Source organism: Loxodonta africana, chromosome 24 (genome assembly GCF_030014295.1).
Source record: "Loxodonta africana isolate mLoxAfr1 chromosome 24, mLoxAfr1.hap2, whole genome shotgun sequence".
NCBI classification, from domain to species: domain Eukaryota; kingdom Metazoa; phylum Chordata; class Mammalia; order Proboscidea; family Elephantidae; genus Loxodonta; species Loxodonta africana.
The window spans coordinates 35,655,288-35,667,465 of record NC_087365.1 but is presented as its reverse complement, the minus strand read 5'-3'; the positions used below and the strand labels follow the sequence as shown (position 1 = coordinate 35,667,465).

Sequence of the window (12,178 nt, the reverse complement as noted above, 5' to 3'; positions counted from 1 at the left end):
TGCAGAGTTGCCTCCGCCACCAGCTCTGCTCAGAGGCCCCTTCCCCACCCCTCAAGACACCTTATTACTGTCACCCCTGGGAGCTTGAGCTTTAAAGTGATGCCAGCTCCTAAGCTGGAGTTATTAAATCATGATTTCCTCATTGTATACCAAAGCTATAATCACCAGTAGGAGCTGCTGATGAGCATAAAATAGCCCGAGTCACAGAGCTGGCTATGGCTTCAGCCCAATGCAAAAATTTGACATTTACAGCCCATCTGGCCTGGGGTGGGGAGAATGCAAGACTTGGCTTTTAAAATACTGTTTAGCTTAGTCTAAAGCAAAGATGAGAAGACAAGGGGGCAAAGAAACTACAGCACTGGAAACAGAACAACCAGAACACAATTAAAGAGAATTTGAAACATTTTGAAAAATTTAACTAATGTCACTGAGCAATTGGTGTAGAAACTGTCAAATGGGAACCTAATTTGCTGTGTAAACTTTCACCTAAAACACAATAAAATAATATTAAACAAATAAAGTACCGTTTAGCTTTTCAAATATGGGCTCTAGTATATGGACATCTTTGCTGTCTTTCCACAGCCCCAATATCCCAGGAGGGAGTCCCTGGGTGGCGCAAACGATTAAGTGCTGGACTATAAACTGAAAGGTTGGCCGTTTGAACCCACCCTGAGGTGCCTGGGAAGTAAGGCCTGAAGATTTGCCTCCAAAAGGTCATAGCCTTGAAAACTCTACGTAGCAATTCTACTCAGCACACATGCAGTTGCCATGAGTCATAGCTGACTCGATGGCAACCACCACCACCACCACCACCACCAATGTTCCAGGAGCCCAGCCTGGGAACCGCTACTTAGAAAGAGCCTCCAAAAGCTACTTCTCACTTCAGGAAGGCTCATGTCAAGCCATGGTGGTGAGTCCCAAAAGCCTGGCTTTTTTTTTTTTTTTTTTTTACAAGCTGTCACAGGCCCCAGTGTCCAGTGTACAAAGCCAGACATTGCCAGGCCCTGCACACCTCGATTGCTGGCCTCTTTCATCATTCTGAATGACCAAGCGAATCCTAGAATAGAAAGACAGTATTAACAGGCTCATTCACTGTGCCTCGAGTGACAGGTGGTATATCGGGTGACAGAATCAGGAGCCAAAACCCTGGGCAGGCAAGAGATGGGATGAAACTAACCGGGCAGAACTGAATGGGGAAAACCATGAGTTCAGTTCGGGTCAGCACAGGCACTGCTGCCTACCTTTGTGCCATTGAAGGCTCTGGGAGAGACAGGCAAGACAGGAGGAGAGACAGGCCCTGTCCTCAGAGCTTATCTTAAGATCCCAAGTTTGGGATCCCAGGCAAGATAATTACACAAGTATCACATGTGGAAAATGCCTCAGCAATTCCCAAAGCAAAACCAAACCAGTTCCTGTTGAGTCGACTCTGACTCATAGCGACCCTACAGGACAGAGTAGAACCGCCCCACAGCGTTTTCAAAGAGAGGCTAGTGGATTAACTGCTGAGCTTCTGGTTGGCAGCCTACTTCTTAACCACTGTGCCACTAGGGCGCCTCAGCGATGCCAGGTGACCCCACCTGATGACAAAGAGTGTGAGGCTGCATTATCAGAAGAAAGGCACAGGACCAGAGAGACCCTCTGGGTAAGATCATGGGCAATGTCAGCGATTCAGGGCAGTTTACAGTCAGATTGGAGCTGGATGAGAAGAGGTCAATCCGCATGGACAGAAGGCTCAAATCTACCCCGTTCTAACAAGTGCTATTTACAGAGGGGAAGCTATGGATCAGGCCCTAGGCGGGGCACAAGGGACCCAGAATGAGAAGCCCCTATCTGCAAAAAACATGCACTAAAGCGCCTCCTCTACTACCTGGTCACAGCCACAGGGAGAAAGGCTGGGACTGATTCATCAAGAATGCCATAACAGATCAGCAATGTCTATCACTGACTTGCCACACACCTGGTGTGTGACACACGTGCTCCGTAAGTCATGCCTAGTCTAACATGAAGGGCAGCTTGGACAGACTGGGATGCTTGGCCTGGAGAAAACAGACAACTTAGAAAGGCATGGCTACTGTCCTCAAATACCTAAAAAACATCATATATGCACATGGCCCCAGAGGGTCACACTACAACTGGGGTGGGGGGACGGGGTGGGGCAGGGAAGGTAGAGCTTGTTAGGGGGGAGCAGATTTTGCCTCAATATAAGAAGGAACTTTCTAAGAAGCAGAGCTGACCAAAGACGGAATAGGGATCTAGGAGGTAGCCAGCTAGGCTAGACACACAGGCACAAAGGACACTAGTGAAGGAAGTGGCGTCTCCATGGGTGTGACCTTTCAGATTTCTCTCAAGCCTGAGATGCCCATTCTTTGCCTTCCTACTTCATGCCCAGTTCTGGACATGATCCTGACATTTCTTTCTGTGTGACATTCACAGTTCAAACTTTTTTTTTCCCTCAGAGAACTGCTATCAACAAGCAGAAAAGGATAGCAGGGGAATGTTCATACAGCCTAGCTACACAGGGGAAGGGCGATGAAGACTAATACTAGGGACTCAGATGGCAAAGTCAAGGCAGCAGACTCCTCCCTGGGATGATAAATCCATCCCCAGAACATGAGACCAGCTGACACTTGCCAGCCACCTCCAAATACCTTTTGAGTTACAGAAACTGCTGGCAGATTAAGAATCCTGGGGGTCCAGCACTCGCTTCTATGTGACTTAGGCTCTCTGGGCCTCAATTTCTCCCATCTGTTGTTGCTGTTAGGTGCCGCTGAGTTGGTTCTGACTCAGTGACCCCATGTGCAACAGGAATGAAACATTGCTCAGTCCTGTGACATCCTCACAATCATTGCTATGTTTGAGCCCATTGTTGCAGCCACTGTGTCAATCCATCTCATTGAGGGTCTACCTCTTTTTCACTGACCCACTACTTTACCAAGCATGATGTCCTTCTCCAGGGACTGATCTCTCTTAATAACATGTCCAAAGTACATGAGATGAAGTCTCACTATCCTCACTTCTATGAAGCCTTCTGGTTGTACTTCTTCCAAGACAGATTTGTTTTTCTGGCAGTCCAGGTATATTCAATGTTCTTCGGCAGCACCATAATTCAAATGCATCAATTATTCTTCGGTCTTCCTTATTCATTGTCCAATTTTTGCAAGCATGTGAGGCAAATGAAAATATCGTGGCTTAGGTCAGATGCACCTTAGTCCTCATGGTGACATCTTTGCTTTTTAACACTTTAAAGAGGTCTTTTGCAGCAGATTTGCCCAATGGAGTGTGCCGTTTGATTTCTTGGCTGCTGCTTCCATGGGCATTGATTGCAGATACAAGTAAAATGAAATTCTTGACATCAATAATCATAATGTTTTTCACTGGTCCCATCGTGAGGAGTTTCGTTTTCTTTATGTTGAGGTGTAATTTGTCTTCGATCTTCATCAGTAATGCTTCAAGTCCTCTTCACTTTCAACAAGCAACGGTGTCACCTGCAATCGCAGGCTGTTAATGAGTCTTCCTCCAATTCTAATGCTTTGTTCTTCTTCACATAGTCCAGCTCCTCGGATTATCTGCTCAGCATACAGATGAATAAATACGGTGAAAAGATACAACCCTGATGCACACCTTTCTTGACGTTAAACCATGCAGTACCCCCTGGGTGGATTGTTCTGTCTGAACAACTGCTTCTTGGTCTACGTACAGGTTCTGCATGAGCACAGTTAAGTGTTCTGGGATTCCCATTCTCTGCAATGTTGTCCATAATTTGTTATGACCCATACAGTCAAATGCCTTTGCAGAGTCAATAAAACACAGGTAAACATCTTTCTGGTACTCTGCTTTCAGCCAAGATCCATCTGACATCAGCAGTGATATCCCTTGTTCCACGTCCTCTTCTGAATCTGGTCTGAATTTCTGGCAGTTCCCTGTCAATGTAGTACTTCAACTATTTTTGATTTACCTTCAGCATAATTTTACAATAACATATTAATGACATTGTTTGATAATTTCTGCATTCCACTGGATCACTTTTCTTTGGAATAGGCATGCATATGGATCTTTTTCAGTTGGATGGCCAAGTAGCTGTCTTCCAAATTTTCTGGCATAGACAAGTAAGTGCTTCCAGTGCTGCATCCATTTGTTGAAAGATCTTAATTGGTATTCCATCAATTCCTGGAGCCTTGTTTTACGCCAGTGTCTTCAGCACAACTTGGACTTCTTGCTTCAGTACCATCAGTTCTTGATCATATGCCACCTTCTGAAATGGCTGAATGTCAATCAATTCTTGTTTGTACGGTGACTGTGTGTTTCTTCCATCTTCTTTTGATCCTTCCTGTGTTGTTCAATATTTTTGCCCGCAGAATCCTTCAATAGTGCAACTCGAGGCTTGAATTTTTTCTCCACTTCTTTTAGCTTGAGAAATACAGAAAAATTCCCTTTTGGTTTTCTAACTTCAGGTCTTTGCACATTTCATTACGATACTTTACTTTTCCTTTTCGAGCCACCCTTTGAAGTCTTCTGCTAAGCTCTTTTACCTCATCATTTCTTCCATTCACTTTAGCTAGTCTACATTCTAGAGCAAGTTTCAGAGTCTCTTCTGACATCTATTTTGTTTTTTGGTTTTTTTCCTCTTTTTAATGACCTTTTGCTTTCTTCATATATGATTTAATTGATGTCATCCCACAACTCACCTGGTCTTCATTCATTAGTGTTCAATGCATTAAATCCATTCTTGAGATGGTCTCTAAATTCAGGTGGGATATACTCAAGGTTGTACTTTGGCTCTCGTGGACTTGCTCTGATTTTCTTCAGTTTCAACTTGAACTTGCATATGAGCAACTGATGATCCGTTCCACAGTCGGCCACCAGCCTTGTTCTGACTGATGATATTGAGCTCTCCATCGTCTCTTTCCACAGATAAAGACATTATAAATCCTGTGTATTCCATCTGGTGAGGTCCATGTGTATAGTTGCCATTCATGTTGTTGAAGAAAGGTATTTCCAATGAGTAAGTTGTTGGTCTTGCAAAATTCTATCATGCAATCTCCTGTATCACTTCTATCACCAAGGCCGTATTTTCCAACTCCTGATCTTTTTTCATTTCCCAATTTCACGTTCCAATCACGTGCATTCTGACCGCATATTCAATTTCAGACTGCAGAAGTTGGTAAAAATCTTCAATTTCTTCATCTTTGGCATTAGTGGTTCGTGTATAAATTTGAATAACAGTTGTATTAACTGGTCTTCCTTGTAGGTAGGTAGATATTATCTTATCGCTGACAGCATTATATTTCAGGATAGGCCTTTTTTTTTTTTAATAATAATTTTTATTGTGCTTTAAGTGAAAGTTTACAAATTAAGTCAGTCTTTCACACAAAAACTTATATACACCTTGCTACATACTCCCAATTACTCTCCCCCTAATGATACTTCTCCTTCCCTCCATTCTCTCTTTTTGTATCCATTTCGACAGCTTCTAACTCCTTTTACCCTCTTCAGGACAGGTCTTGAAACGTTCTTTTTGACAATGAATGCTGTTCCATTCCTCTTCAATGTGTCATTCCTCACATAGTTATGGACCACATGATTGTTTGATTCAAAATGGCCAATAACAGTCCATTTCAGCTCACTAATGCCTAGGATACTGATCTTCAAAGTGTTCTGTTTCATTTTTGATACCTTCCAATTTTCCTTGATTCATAGTTCGTAATTTCACATTCCAATTATTAATAGACATTCACTGCTGTTCCTTCTCCTTTTGAGACGTGCCACATCAGCTTTACTCCATCCACGTCATTAAGGTCTACTCTACTTTGAGGAAGCAGCTCTTTCCCAACCTGAGGGGCTCATCTTCCGGCAGTATATCAGACAATGTTCTGCTGCTATTCATAAGGTTTTCACAGGCCAGTGTTTTCAGAAGTAGATCGTCAGGTCCTTCTTCCCAGTCTGACTTAGTCTGGAAGTTCCAATGAAACCTGCCCACCATGGGTGACCCTGCTGATACCTGAAATACCACTGGCATAGCTTCCAGCATCACTGTACGACGAAATGACAGATAAGTGGTGCTCTCCCATCTATAAATAAGAACAATACTGGCCTGATCCACTGTTCTAGGAATCTCTTGAGAAGATAGGTGGGAAAGGCTTTGGAGTTCTAAACCACATGGGGATAAGTGAAAAATGTCATTACTTTATCTTTCGGAACTCATGCATCTCCTGAACAAAGAGCCCACATAGCAGCTGCCCAATCACAGGCCCTCCAGAGACTTCACAGGTCAGAGGTTGAAGGCTTCTGGCCTGAGGCAGAGGTTGGGGTGGGGAGCACTACCATATCCTCTCCAAGGGGCTGCATTCCCTGCCTGAGGACTGATAGCTGTCCGCCTATTCCATGCCTTGCTTGTACCCATCACCGTTCTAATATTTTACTGTAGTGACCACAGGTCTCTGTGCTTGCCAAGCACCCCTCTAAGTTCTCTCCACCATCCTCTTCATGCCAACATCCTTCAGGCCAACCCAGCAGGCTCTCAGCCTCCAGGCCTTGGCACTAGCTGTTCCCCTGCCTATAACATCCTTTCTCCTCCTCCTCTAGGTCTGTTCCAGCATCACTCCCTCCAAAAAACCTGTGACCACCCGCAGCTCCCCACACTGGGTCAGTTCTCCACGTTAAGACGTACCACAACCCCTTATCCAACATACTGTCCTATGGCTGGGTCTACTTTCCTGCTTCTCCCTTTAGACCCTGAGACCTCTGAAGGCAGGGCCCTTGCAATTTGCAATTCCCATCCTGTGACACCATCCCTGGCCCAGAAGAGGTACCTAAGCAAATGTTTGCTGACTCTAATGAAGTAGGAACCATTCTCTGACATGGCCCACACAATGGTGTAGACCTGCAGAGTCCTCTCACCGTAGAAGACCATGAGGATGCAGCAAATAGAGAAATGCAAGTCTGCCTGGAGATCTCCTTCCAAAAGGTCACAGCCTTGAAAACCCTAGGGAGCACAGTTCTACTCTGACACACATCGGGTCGTTATGAGTCGGAACTGACTCATCGGTAACTAACAACAGGCAATTTAGGAAACAGAAGACACAGGTGCAGGAGCAAGTCTTAGCTACATGCTTCCCCCTCATGTCCATAAACCTCCCTACTCAATTTTTCTCCCAGTCACCTCTGAAAATACAACATGATGACATTTGGGAAGATCTCTTTTGAAAGAACACCTATCAATAAAGGTTGCCAACCTCCCCATCCTGTATGCAGAATCCTGCCCCCACAAATGGCACAGTGTTGGGGACACAGCATGAACTGGTAGAATATCAGCAGCTAATAATTATGGCTACTAGATGTCTGTGCTCTGGCTCAGAGATCAGTGGCTATTGCCACCTTATACCTGCCATCATATTTGATCCTCACAATACTTTGCTAGGAATGTTTTCGTCATCTCCCCTTTGATGCTGAGGAAACTGAGACTCAGAGAGGGTGAGAGATTTGCTCAGCGTTACACAGTAAGTCATGTTCTACCTACTGAGGGTAAACCCCATAGATTTCAACTTTTGGAGCCCATTTTTTTTTTTTTAAACTGAGTTGAAGAGTTAATTTTATTCTTGTGTAATCTGCCCTAAAAGCAAGAGTTTTAACACAACAAATTTCTGAATATGATAATTTGCTATATCTTGACAATGTTCAAATCTCATAGAAAGCCAGAAAAGATGTTTCCATTTCATAAAGAGAAAAATGCATAAGAAGTTTATATGTTATGAATTACAGGAAACATATTGTCATATTGAGAACATTACCACATTTTACCTGAGTTAAAATGTATATGTCATAATTTTATTATTTCAATTGCTGACTTAGTTACAGTTATTGCTTCTTTTAAATCTAATATCATTAAGACCCTATTTCTTTATCCTATGGGAAAAAAATTTTTTTAATTTATTTTAAATTTTTATTGTGCTTTTAGTGAAAGTTTGCAAATCAAGTCGGACTCTCATACAAAAATTTATGAACACCTTGCTAACCAAACCAAACCCACTGCCGTTGAGTCAATTCCGACTCATAGCGACCCTGCAGGACAGAGTAGAACTGCCCCATAGAGTTTCCAAGGAGCACCTAGCGTATCTGAACTGCCAACCTCTTGGTTAACAGCTGTAGCACTTAACCACTACGCTACCAGGGTTTCCGAACACGTTGCTGTATACTCCTAATTGCTCTCCTCCTAATGAGACAGTACACTCCTTCCCTCCTCTATGTCTTTTCATGTCCATTTGGACAGCTACTGACTCTCTCTACCCTCTCACCTCCCCTTTAGACAGGAGATGCCAACATAGTTAGAGCCCAATTTTTATAGCATCCAGTCTTACACATAACAAAAATACAACCTCACTTCAACAAAACTGATGCACACATTTCTATAAAGCTTAGATGCTGCTGTTGAAAGACAAGTTTAGCCTCTTCCACCTGTCAGCAGACTCTGATGACAGTATATTTGCAGAAAGACCCCAAAGTGACATTCCAAGGAACACATGAAGAAAAGGGACTTTACCTCCACAACTTCTACCCCTCTGGGAGCTGCTCTGCCCTGATGTTTTTGCAAATACACTGATCATCTCCTCAGGTGCAGGCTTTCCTGCCAAACACTTTTCTGCACTCACAAAGAGACCTGTGACATCACTTGACCCTCAAACCCTGTCCCTCCCCTCCCAGGACTGCCATCCATCCGTAAAAGTGGGGGACTCCACTAGGCTAAGGATGGCACAGGTTTCACTGAGCATGTCACTCCTGGGTGACTGGGACAAGGACCCTGAAGCTGTGTACGGGCTCAGTGGGAAAGAGTACAGTGAATGATTGATGCTGTCTGCCATGGGTCCAGAACGAGGAGTAACTGCCAAGTTTAAGGTATCTGTTGTCCCTGGAAAAGATGATAAGGACAGAAATGCTTTAAGACTCTATTCCTCTGACACAGAAGCACTGTCCCTGATTCTTAACCAAAACCTCCCTGCCTTACAGGCCCACTGCCATAAGAGCTTCTCAAGCAATGTTTTAAATCCAGGAAGATGAGAAAGACACCGTGTGTTTTACAATTCACTGTCCGCTGAAAGACTGGCCAACAACAAGCCCTAGATAGCTACAACTTGTAAAGTTAGGGTGACTGGCTTTCAGTCCAGTTTTGCCACTTAAGTGCTGTGTGACCTTGGGCAAATCACTTTACTTCTGAGTTTCTGCTTCTTCTGTAAAATGAAAATCAGGAGCCCTGTTCTCTTTGCATTTAACTACATCCGAACACTGTGCTAGAAGTCTCAAGGCTGCAAAGGGATACACATTAACTGCCTCACTGATTCTGGGAGGTACATACAATAGGAAGTATCATCCCACTTCCCAGAGAAAGAAGCTGAGGCTGAGAGAGGTGGAAGAACTTGGCCCAAATCCTACAGCGAGTAAGAAGCAAAGCAAAAGATTAAGTTTGTGTACCGTGATAAATTCATAGCCCTCCCCATCCCATTATCCTGCCTCCACAGAGAAGCTGTACCCAGGCTCCATGCAGCCATGACGCGAGTTGCAACCAACACTGCCTCTGCGGAGAAACCCCTCCCAGGAGATCATCAGTCCTTTAAGAATCCCGCTGGACTTGGAGAGAGAATTACCACCATCCCGAACCCACTGCTGTCAAATCAATTCCAACTCATAGCGGCCCTACAGGACAGAGCAGACTGCCCATAAGATTTCCAAGGCTGTAATCTTTACAAGAGCACACTGCTACGTCTTCCTTCCATGGAGTGGCTGGTAGGTTCAAACCACTGACCTTTTGGTTAGCAGCTGAGTGCTTAACCACTGCACCACCAGGGCTCTGTATCACCTCTAAATAATGAACTCTTATCACCACCATGAGTTCATTATTTGGGGACTTTGGCCTCACTTCTACCCTTTTACACTATCTCCTTAAAATGGTCTAGTGAGGACCACTGAAAAATTCCCTACAGTGAACCCCAGTTGTCAAACTGCTTTGCCTTTTCTCACCCCAAATATGAAAGTCACAAAATAAAACACTGGCGATTACTTCAGCATACGATTTTTTATTTCTAATTTGAATTAAATATACTCGTGAACAAGAGCTGATTTAAAATCTGCCTATGATCTTTTTCCTGAGATTCAATACAAAAGAAAATAAACACACTGGAGGGCTACAGGGCAGTAATGGATCCTGGTATAACAGAGCCTGGAAAGGAGCCAGATGGGAGATGATGTGGTAATAAAAGAACAAAATTAAAACAAAACAAAACAAAGAATTTACTATAAATATATCGTGTGACATTATAGAAAACAGAAAGGAAGGGAAGCTACCTTAATCCCATTGCCCTAACACAATTACTATCATTCTACACCAGAATTTTTCTACTACAATCATTTCAGAATGATAACCTTGCTAAAAAGAAATCGAAACTTATGCTCTGACCTTAAACAGAAGCAGTGTGGTACAACAGAAAGAACAGCGAACTAGGGCATCCAGTGTTGACTAAGCCGTGTGACGTTGGGCAAGTCACTTCACCTCTTTATTCTATCACCCCTATAAACAGCAATCCTAACTGTATCCCTGCCTCCCTTGGCAGCAGAAGAAACAACAGGGCTCTGTGACTGTGAAGTAGTACATGAAAGAAGTTTGCAATAAACAGGGAATGCTAAAGAAGCCTTTTCTTAATGACTAGGGATCAGTATGAAAACCAACAGGATAAGGATTCATTAGTTCTGACATTAATTTTAAAACAAAATCACTTTCAGTACATTCATTATCATACCTGTTAATACAGTGATGCCCTTGGCTCCTACGAGATGAGCAGAGCTGTTTGTCTCAGACCTAACCAGGATCACCAAGACTAGCAAGGCTCTGCCGGGCTCACTGGGACCTACCTGACCTTATATGCAGCGCTCCAGGTTTATCCCATGCCTCAGTGTACCAAACACTTCCTACCTCAGGGTCTTCACACTTACTGTTCCCAGCTCTGCCCTGACTGCCTCCTTTCATTCCTCACATCAACTTCCCAGAGATGCTTTCCCCATCCTCTGAGCAGGTCCCTCTCAGCACATTGTTTGTTTCTTTCAGGGCTCTTATCTCAATCAGATAGTATCTTGTTTGTTACCTGCTTGCATGAGGACTCCAAGCTGGATGGAAGCTCCAGGAAGAAAGGGACCAAGTCAAATCTTGCTCCCTCCTCTCCCCTGGCTCCCGGTACAGTACCTGGCACTTTAAGTCTAAGAATGGCTGATTGTTCAGGGAGAGCTGTGGGGTTGGACTGGGGAAGAAGGAGGAGCTGGACTGTTCCCACATACTGCTGCTCATGCTCCCTTTGAAGATACTGCTGGGGCAGCAAGAGCAGTGGCAGCCTTGTCTTTATTGGGTGCTGTCAGCAAGGCCCTGCTCCCCTGACCTCACCCCAGCTACAGGCAGGCAGATACCTCCTCACTGCTACCACACCCCTCTGCAGAGCAATAGCCATGCCAGGAAGCGTGGGAAGCTTGGGAGGCAAGAAAGAGTTCCAGGAGAGGCTGAAACCAAATCCATTTCCAATACATTCAGTAACGGCCCCAGCAGGAAACCCTGTGAAGAGAAGCCCCAGCTGAGTGCCGGGCAGACCTCTCCAGCCTGATCTTAGCTGACCTCATCCCTGGACAACCCACCCCTGCCTCCTTTCCCCTCAAAATCTCCGCCCACTTGGAGTTTATCCAGCTTTTAAGGTCCTGAAGGTCACCTCCTCTCTATGGCCTGCCTCGATTCACTCCCTACGCCCCATCAGAGCCCTGTAAACTGCCACTGAACGACTGACTCCCCTCTGAACACCCCACCTAGTCCACCTGTGTTCTTTCCAGGCATGGAACACTGAGAATCTTTAGTTCTTTCAAGTCTTCTCTCCCCCTTTGGATATGATAGCGGCAAACATTTTTTTAAGTGCTTCCTCTGTTCCAGGTACTGTGCTTGGTACTTTACACACATTTGCTCTTGCTGAGACTACTGCCACATAGTATTTTCATCTCTATTTTGCAGGTGAAGAAACTGAGGCCCAGAGTTGTTAAGCAGCTTGCCTGAGGTCTCACAGCTTCTCGGTGGCACCCCCGGATCGGAACACCGTCAGCCTGACTCTAGAGCTCTGCTCTTAACTACTGGTCTGCACGACCTTCGGGTTGTGTGCTTCAC

At 44.5% G+C, this 12,178-nt stretch overlaps 1 protein-coding gene across 5 annotated transcripts in view; it reads right to left on the bottom strand.

Moving 5' to 3' along the window:
• Positions 1 to 12,178, bottom strand: part of DLGAP4 (DLG associated protein 4) — an 86,763-nt gene that overhangs the window by 40,521 nt on the left and 34,064 nt on the right. The gene's annotated exons all lie outside the window — the stretch shown is intronic.